Consider the following 10,101-nt stretch of genomic DNA (forward strand, 5'->3'; position numbering starts at 1 on the left):
GAAAAACACAACTTGAAAATATCCACAAACAGAGCCTCAAAGAAAAATACAAGTTGGACACAAGTCCAGCAAGAATTCCTAGAAGAGTTAAAGAGTTTTTTTAAAAGAGGGGTGAATAAAAGTTGTTATAAACCAAATGAATATAAGAGCAAAGTGGGAGAAGTAAGAGCTATTTAAGCAAGAAAGATATAAAAAGAGAATTAAACAACTTGAGCTTGGTAAAAGGTATGAAATCTTATGGAATAAAATAAATCCTTGAAAAATTAGAATTATTCAAATGGAAACTAATAAGTCCATGAGACACTAAGAAATAATAATACAAAGTCAAAATATTGAAAAACAGGAAATGTAAAATATAGGAAAAACAATTGACCAGGAAAATAGATTAAGATTAGAGAATTTAAGAATCAGACTACTTAAAATCCATGAAAATAGTCTGGACAACCCTTCAAGAAATCTTAAATGAAAACTCCACAGTTGTCTTAGAATTAGAGGGCACAGTAGAAACTGAAAGAAGCTCTAAAATTAACTTTTTGAGTTCCTACGTTAAAATATATGTATATACATACACATACATATACTATAGTATGTATACAGTTAAATGTGGTTCTATGGTACTTGAATTCCTTTTCTATATAATTATAATCCTGGAACGATGAGAGGAAGGGAAGGGACCTAATGATGGAGAGAAACTTTAAAGTGTTTCTGATGAAAAGACCAAAACTAAAAAAATTTGACATTAAAACATAGGACTCAAAAGAAGCCTAAAAAGGCAAAAATGTATGAGAAATCATAAGAGACTAAACCAGGTTAAAGTGTTTACATTCTTAGAGAGAGCAGACATGTCAACCCTCCTCCAAGCTTTGTCATCATCAGGAGCCTTAGGGAGAGTCTAATTAGACAGTGGCCCATGATTCTATTTTGTTTAGATGATCTCAAAAAGAAGACTGGGGGAGTGGTGAAGAGAAATACATTGAGATGGGGTGAGAAGGATAGAAAGAATAGGGGAAATTAACTCACATAAATGGGGTGTCCAAGGAATACAATAGAGGGGGCATTGGGTAGTGAAGCAAGCAACATTTGAACTTCAATTTTATTTGAAGGTGGTTAAAAGAGGGAAGAATATACATCCACCAGTTAGATGTCAAATTCATTTTACCTCATAGGGAAATAAGGTGGGGAAAGGTTAGCAGAAGGGAGATAAGAGAGAAGGTGGATTTGGGAGTCAGTGGTCAGAAATGGATTCAAAGAGAGGAAAAAAGTGAAGGCAAATTATAAGAGTAGAATGGAGAGAAATACACAATAATTGTAGCTGACTTTAAATGGAGTAAATGCCCACAAAACATGAGGATAGCAGAATGGATTAGAAATTAGAGTGCAAGAATATGTTGTTTATGAGAAACACTTGAAATAGGAAGATATACAATGAGTTAAAGTATAGAGTTGGAGTAGAATCTATTATGCTTCAGCTGATATAACGAGACTGGTAGCAATTTTGATCTTAGACCAAATAATAATAACTGGTGCTACATTTTAGTAAAAAGTATCACACACTGGCATGGCATTTAAATGGTACCTCAGTTTACTCATCTAAAAATGGGGAGAGTAAGCACCCACCTCCCAGGGTTATGATGAGAATCATATTGAGATAATAAGTATGTAAAGCACTAATACCAAACATATATGTACCAAATGGCATAGCCTCTAAATTCTTATACAGAAATTAAATGAGTTACAAGAGGAAATGGTGAAACTATAATAGTGGGAAAACCAAATTTACCCCCTATAAGACCTAGATATATCAAACTATTTTAAGGAATTAAATTAAGGGGTTTGACTAAAATATATGAGAATTTTAAGATAATACTGTGGTTGCTGATTTTAAAATTAATACAGCCCAAGTCAAAATGACTTTTAGCAGCTTTTATTTACAATAAAGGTGGAGAGGATGAAAGTAGAGAAATGAAAGAGAGGGTAGAGTAAGACGTCTAGTTTATCACTCTAAATGTTCCTCCAATCCCCAGCTCAACCCATGAAGGGCTCATTAACCCCTCCCCCAGAGGACTTGGTATTGAATTAAGCAAGGATTCAACACTCCTCCAAGAAGGGGAAGCCTCTCCTGATCTAATCTCTCCAGGAGCCAGGAAATGAATGTCAGCTTTTCACTCACCAGGAGAAGATCAAGGAGCAGTCTTACCAGAAGCAGTCCAAGATCCAGAGTCCCAGGTCCAAGCTCCTCCATGTCCAAGATTCAGGATGAAGACCTCTTGCACAGGAAGTTCATCACCATTTATAGCCTGGGTTGTCTAAAGGAGTGTCTAGGTGATTACCTTGAGGTTTTTCAGCAATGGGCACTAAAGATTCACAATTGTGTTCTCCTGTAACTGGTAAATCTGGAAGCAAGGTGGCAGGGTTATGTGTTGTGCAGCATTTTAAGGTGATATTTTCTTTGCCTAACAAGGTTACTTTGTATCTTGTGAGTCTTTGATCAGAAAATGCCTGTGTTCTATGCCTTAGCAACAGTGCTTAAATTTCATGTGGACATATTATTGTTAGTGGGCATCCCAATACTAAGTCAGAAGACTTAGTTACTAATAAAGCTATTGCAGCTACACCTCTAAGACATGATGGTGCTCCTGAAGCTACTGGGTCCAGCTGGGCTGAGTGATAAGTAAATGGACGTTGAACAGGTACTAAAGTTTGAGTTAAAACACCTGAAGCTACCCCTATCTGTTTGTGTACATATAAAGTAAATCATTTTTTTATATTTTGGGATGCTTAGAGCAGGGGTGGACAGGATAGCCTGTTTCAATTTAGAAGGAGTTGACAGGTGCTCTACCTCTAACCTAAGTGGTTGAGTAATTGAATTTTTTGTTAGTGCTATAAGTGGTTTAGTGATTTCCCCATAGCAATTAATCCACTCTACAAAACCCTGTTGCTTCTAGAATTGTTCTCAACTGTTTCTTAGTTGAGAGAACACTTTTAATTTTTTAATATCTTCAATACACTTAGGAGAAACGAAGCAGGCACCAGCAGTTAAAATAAACCCTAAATACTCCACTTTGGGGAGAAACCAGTGAACTTTTGCCTTTGAGATCTTGTGGACTCTTATATAGTTCCAAAAGAAGATGTTTTCTATCTTCTTGGCATGTTGCGGCATTTGATGAGACCAAGAGCAAGTCATCTGCAAAGTGTATCAAATGGCTCTTCTTAAACTTAATATTTTCTAAATCTTGTGTGAAAATTAGGGAAAAAAATACCCTGGGGGCAAATAATACCATGTCCATTGGGAACCTTTCCAGGTGAAGGCGAATATGTTTATGGAATCTTCACTCTTGTATAAATCTATAGACAGGCTTTCCATTTACACATAATTTTGGCTTTTTAACAGGCAAGATAGGTGTATTATATTTGGATTTACATGGAATGATAAAGAATTTATCACTGGAGTATTTCCCTCAATTGCCTCTTTTAATAGGGGATACTGAGGAATTGAAGGAGGTGGGCCACCTTTTGTTTTGATTTGCACAGGAAAAGCTGATTTGAGTAGACCTACATCAGATGAAGATGTGGCCCAGAGAGATTCAGGTATATCAACTGGTATTTCAAAGGTGGGAGGTTTGTCTATTTCTTGACTGTTTAAAAGAAGTATAGGGGGCAGATTTAAACATTCCTCAGGCAATTCTAACATCATAGCACCATCTTGAGAGTTCGTTATTATGTCTCTTATTTTACATAAGAGGTCTCTCCCTAATGAACTTATTGGGGAGCAAGGAATTAGAAGGAAAGAATGTTCTACTGAAAGAGATCCAACAGACATCATTTGAAGGGAAGCTTTGGGATCTTCAGAGGTGCCCCGGATACACCTACTACATTTAGAGAGCCAATAGAACTGCACTCAGAATCTGGTTTACTCATCAACACTGATTTGGAAGCTCCAGTGTTTTAAGAGTTAATCATAATAAGTGTCCCCAATTTTCAAGGTTAAATGAGGTTCATTACTATGTAGGGGAGAATGGACTGGGATAACTAGTGTTAAGACACCAGTGTCTGGGAAATCAAAGGTTTCATTCTCTGATTCCAGAGTCCTTTCTCCCCTCTCTGACCTTTATAAAGGTCATTGGCCATTTCTCTGAGGTTCCTCTCATTGAGGGGAATTTCCACTCTTGAGTATAGCATGGATGATCCTCATTTTGGATTTATTGTAAATTATCATTTGCCTTATTTAGATTAGTAGTTCTAAATGTGTTTATTGTTATTATTTATATAGTTATTATTTCAAAAGTTGTTATTCCTAGAGTTCCCATTATGTCTAAAATTTATGTTATTGAGTACCTGGTTCCAGTTTCCACAGTTTAATATTACATGACCCCTTTTTCCAAAGAAGTAACACATTGGTGTTTGATCTGTTTATTCTTGCAAAGGGGCTATTGCCACTGCTCAATTTGCTTTTTCTCTTTCCATTTCCTCCTTTGAACTATTAATTTCTCTCCTTAATGTCTCTATTAAGTCACTGTTCACCTCATCTTTCTTTTCATGACCTTTAAATACATAAACTGCTACTGTCCTTAATTCTTCAAGGTCCATATTAGCCCAATTCAGACAATTGGTCTTTAAATAATCTTTGATCACTTTACAACAGTTTTTCACAAACACTCCTTATTTGTCTTACATCCCTTTCTCTGGCAAGATCCAGGTCTATATATCTACCTCCCAGCTCAATAAGTCTATCCATAAATTGGGAAGGATTTTCATTGAGTTTTTGTTTAAGATTTTCAAATTTTATCCATGTACCAGGCCTATCACAGCAAGCTCTCATTGGGGTTCATAATGCCTCTCTACCCTGGCATGTAATCTTGCTTATTGTTGGGGCTCCATATTGGGTCTTGTGGAGGCCAATGAACTGTTCTCCTTCCCTGAACCTGACTGATGAGACGCAATTTTATTTTTCTCTGTTTCTGTCAAAAAAGCTTGGAGCAAATTTTCAATATTAATCCATATGTGCAAAAAATTCTCCCTAGTTTTTTAATAATCACAATTGAATCATCCTCAAAAGAAGGAATGTTTTGCTTGAATCTCAATATTTTTTGGGGGGAGTGGTGAATGGTATATGATGCCTTAGCGAAATTACATTTCCATTCTTATTAAAGGTGAGTACTTCTTTTAAAGGGAATATACCTGTAACTGAATTATTTTTGGTTTCTGCCTCTTGTTTTTTGTTTGAGTTGCTATAAAACAGGTAATGGATGTAGGTGGGGAAATAGGTCAAGTGGGAGGAGTTTGGGTAGATTTAGAGATAGAACAGGAGGAGGAGTTGAGGTATTTTGAATATGAGTAGAATTTAACATGGAGTAGGACTGGACAGAAACTGAGTTGGTTCTAATGATGATGGAGTGTTGAGAGATAAATCTCTTTACTAAATTACTCTGGGGATTTCTCAAGCTTTTCTCAATGCTTTTTATATAAGCCTTGAGATCCCCTAGATTCTCCTCCAGCTTCTTTTCAAGGTCACAAGTTATTTTCTAGTTTTTCTTCAAGCTGAGCTTTTAGTTCAGCTTTGAGGTCAAACTATTATTGTTTCTTCCTGAGGAGGAATAGGCAGAATGCCATGCCTCCTATCACTATAAGTATGGCTAGGAACAGTGCTATATAAAGCCACTGTGTAACATTCTGTTGGACAATAAGCCATTTTAGAAAGACAAGAAACAGCATCACAAATTGAATTAGACTACTCAGAATCATAGAATATAATTGTTAATTTTGTTTGCAGTTCTACTTTCTGTCAGTAGATGGCACTGTTGAACATGGATGATTAATAGCTGTAACAGAATTAACTGCTAGGAACTTGACTTTGGGATAGTTTCTGTAAGAAGTAAGGAAAATGGGGGGCAGCTGGGTAGCTCAGTGGATTGAGAGCCAGCCCTAGAGATGGGAGGTCCTAGGTTCAAATCTGGCCTCAGACACTTCCCAGCTGTGTGACCCTGGGCAAGTTACTTGACCCCCATTGCCTAGCCCTTACCACTCTTCTGTCTTGGAGCCAATACACAGTAATGACTCCAAGATGGAAGGTAAGGGTTTAAAGTAAGGAAAATGATCAGAAAGTTGTGGGTTTGAGGTCTTCTTTGTGGTCACCAAATAAATATAAGGGTTAAAATAGGGGTTTTGACAAAGTAAGAGCAGCTTTTAAAAACTTAAGTTTTAATGAAAATGTAGTAGAGTTGTAAATTACTATTATCCCTTTAAGCCAGAGAAAACAAGCAAATTTTAACAATTAACAATTTAGTTTAATTAAAATAGAGATAGTAAAAGAATACAGAAAAATAAATATAGTAAAGGAGGGAAATATAGAAAAGAGGTAGAGAAAGAAATTTTCATAATGTCTATACTAGTTATCCTATAACTGCCTATACCTACTATCTAAAACTGCCTGTATCTACCTATAATAACAACCACCCCACAAAGTTCCAACCCAATCCAGCCCAATCCAAATCAACCCAACTACCTATTAAAATTACCAACCCATACCACCAGCAACTAATCCCCAGTGACCAACTCACACCTAACAGCCAACTTTCCTGCAACTATCAGTCCTGACTGTCAGCAATTGACCCCACTATTAGCAACTGACCCCCTAACTGTCAGTAACTGACAGCTCGGACCAACCAATGTTTGACCCCTTTTATAACCTCCTACCTCACTTCCTGCCTCTATGGTTTCTGCTTCCTGTCATATAGCTTGGTTATTCCCAATACATTTCTATGGTAAGAGGATCACCACGTCCCCCATTAGATTAAAGAAATTATCCTCTCTACAATACCTAAACAAGGGACAGGCAAGAGGAAAACAAACAACAACAAATATAGACCTATTTCCTAAATGAACATTGTTGAAAAATTTTAAAATTAAATTCTAAAAAGGAGAATATAGCAATATATAGTAAAGATTATACACTTTGACTAGGCTGTATTTATACCAGGCATGCAGAACGAACTCAGTATTAGGAATATTATCAACATCAATAATCATATCAATGATAATCATCAAAAAGAAAAATTATTAATTTAAGAGATGCTGACAAAAAGTTTTTGATAAAATACATCACCTGTTCTTAAGGAAAACACTAGAAAACATAGGGATATGTGGAGTTTTTCCCAAAATTATAAGTGTTATTTATTTTAAAAAAATTTTTAAAGAGGAAACATCTATAATGGGGATAACCTAGAAGCCTTTCCAGTAAAAACAGGGGTGAATCAAGGATGTTCATTATCACCAAAATCAATGAATCAAAATTTTGCTTGAAATCTTAAGAAGACAAGAAAAAGAAATTGAAAGAAAAAGTTTGGGCAAAGATGAAACAAAATTCACGTTTTGCTGGTTATGTAATGGTTCACTTAGAGAACTCTAGAGTTAACTAAAAAAGATAATCATAACACTTCAATAAAGTTTTGAGACATCAACAAAACTTAGCAGGAAGAGAGAAATTCCATTTAAAATACTATGCATAATATAAAATATTTGAGAGTAACAATTACAAAATTCCCTTCACAAATGAAGACAGATCAAAGAGATTGAAAATATTAATTACAGGTAGTTGAGCCAATTTAATACAAATGACTATTATCCAAATTAATTTACTCATTCATTGCTTTAGCAAACTACCAAAGATTTGTGCTTGTAATTCTAGGAAAAGTAATAATTCATCAGGTGCACAAAAAGTTAAAGATATCAAAGAAAACAATTTTTTAAAGTGGCCAAGAAAGGCCCTTGTAACAGATCTCACAATATACTACAAAACTGAAATCATCCAAAGAACTTGGTACTGGGTAAGAAATACAGAGGTTGATTAGGTACCAATTAGGTACACAATACATGAAAGAAGATGAAAACAGTAACTTAGTGTTTGGTAAACTTGAAGATTCCAGTTATTGAGGCAAGAACTCACTAACTGACAAAAACTTTGGGAAAAACTGGGGAGTAATCTGGCAGAAATTAGACATAGAGGACCATCTCACAGAATATATAACAAAATAAACTCAAAATTAATATGTGATTTAAACATAAAGGTAACATCATAAGCAAATAAGTGGGATATGGAAATATCTATAGATAGGAGAAGAATTTATGACAGTTTAAAAGAAATTCACAGGAAATAAAATGGATAATTATCTAAAATTAAAGTTTTTGCATTAACAAAACCCATGCAGTTGAATTTAGAAGGAAAGAAGAAAACTAAGGGGACAAATTGTTTGCAGCAAGTTTTTCTAATAAAGGCAGGATTAAAAGCTATTTCACAATTAATAAATGGTCATAGGATATGAAAAGATATCCAGAGATATCCAGAGAAAGAAATCCAAACAACCATCCAAGGGCATGGTTTCAGAAAAACCTGGCAAAATGAAGTGAGCAGTACCAGGACAACTTATACAGTAACAGTAATCTTATAAAGATAATTAACTTTGAAAGACTAAGTAACAGATCAGTAAAAAGACCAACCACAGTTCCAAAGGACTTTTGAAGAAACATGCTATCCACTTCCAGCAGAGATCTGAGAGACTCGGAGTACAGACTGAAGCACAATTTCTTCCATATTTTCTTTTCTTTCCTTTATAATGCAAAAATTTGTTTTAAATGATTATACATATTTGTAATGGGTTTTGTTTTTCTGACCTTTTTTCTTTTTTTAAACCCTTACCTTCCATCTTGGAGTCAAGGCAGAAGAGCAGTAAGGGCTAGGCAATAGGGGTTAAGTGACTTACCCTGAGTCACACTGCTGGGAAGTGTCTGAGGCCATATTTGAACCCAGGACCTCCCGTCTCTAGACCTGGTTCTCAATCCACTCTGAGCTGAGCCACCCAGCTGCCCCCTTCCTGCCTTCTTGAAGTGAACTATAAAGAGAAAGTTCAAAACTGAAAATAAAATTGAATTAAAAAAAATGTATTCACTTAGGCCTTCCTAAATAAACCAAAATGAGGAAAGGGTCTAGTGGGGATAGGAGTGGGAATGATGGATTCCCTTTGGTTTAGCTGATCCAACTACCTTCTCTAGGCAAAATCATCATACTGAGGAAAAAGAAAATTTTCAGGGGAGAGACAAGAGGAATGCTCATAGGACTGGCCACCATGGAAACAAGCCTTGCCTGGATCCTTGGTATCTATGTGTTAGATTAAGGAAAGGTCAAGCAAATAGAACAAGACAGATCTGTGCTTGAACCAGGAAAGAGAAAAGTAAGATGGGATAAATAGGTTTATATTTATGTAGGACAGAGTCTATAGCAGTGTTGGCAAAGTATTAGCATACATGTTAAGCCAGCACTGGGGGAACTGTTCCATTCCCCTTCTTCCCAGCACCAGAAGACATTTTTTGCATTCCCGCCCTGTAGCACTTAATTTCTAGTGGAGGGTACAGCACTCAGTCTAGAAGGTCGGGTGAGGGTGGGACCTGATACTTCATCTCTAAAAGGTTCACAATCACTGCTCTATAGCATGGGAGTGGGAGGAAAGAGGCTTCTCTTTCCTGATTGAGGAATTCTTTTAGAGAGAGAGACAGAGACAGACAGAGAGAGAGAGAGAGAGAAACTAAACATTTATTTATCTAAATAATTTTTGTTCCATTGACAAAAGAAAGCATTATTTAATTCCCCCACCACCCAATTCCTCATTCCTGTCCCTCACAACCCTCTCACTTCAAAGTTATCACCAAATATCACCACCACTGTGCCCTTCATTTTAAGTCTTTTCTTCTCCCACTCCTTCCAGCTACTAGTTCTTTTTTTTTTTTTAAACCCTTAGCTTCTATCTTAGAAGCAATACTATGTCCTGGTTCCAAGGCAGAAATGAATTAAGGGCTAGGCAATGACTTGTCCAGGGTCACACAACTAGGAAGTATCTGAGGCTAGATTTGAATCCAGGACCTCCCTTCTCTAGGCATGACTCGCAATCATTTGATCCACCTAGCTGACTATAATCTACCAGTTCTTAGAGAAACCTGGCTCTCTTCCATCTCCTATAACAGCCTCCACGGTCACCTTTTCCAGTACTCGCTGCATCTTCACTCATTGATCTCTGTTAATATTGCCATCTTCATTTGAGACTCTTGCTGTTC

This window comes from Monodelphis domestica, chromosome 7 (genome assembly GCF_027887165.1).
Source record: "Monodelphis domestica isolate mMonDom1 chromosome 7, mMonDom1.pri, whole genome shotgun sequence".
NCBI lineage: Eukaryota > Metazoa > Chordata > Mammalia > Didelphimorphia > Didelphidae > Monodelphis > Monodelphis domestica.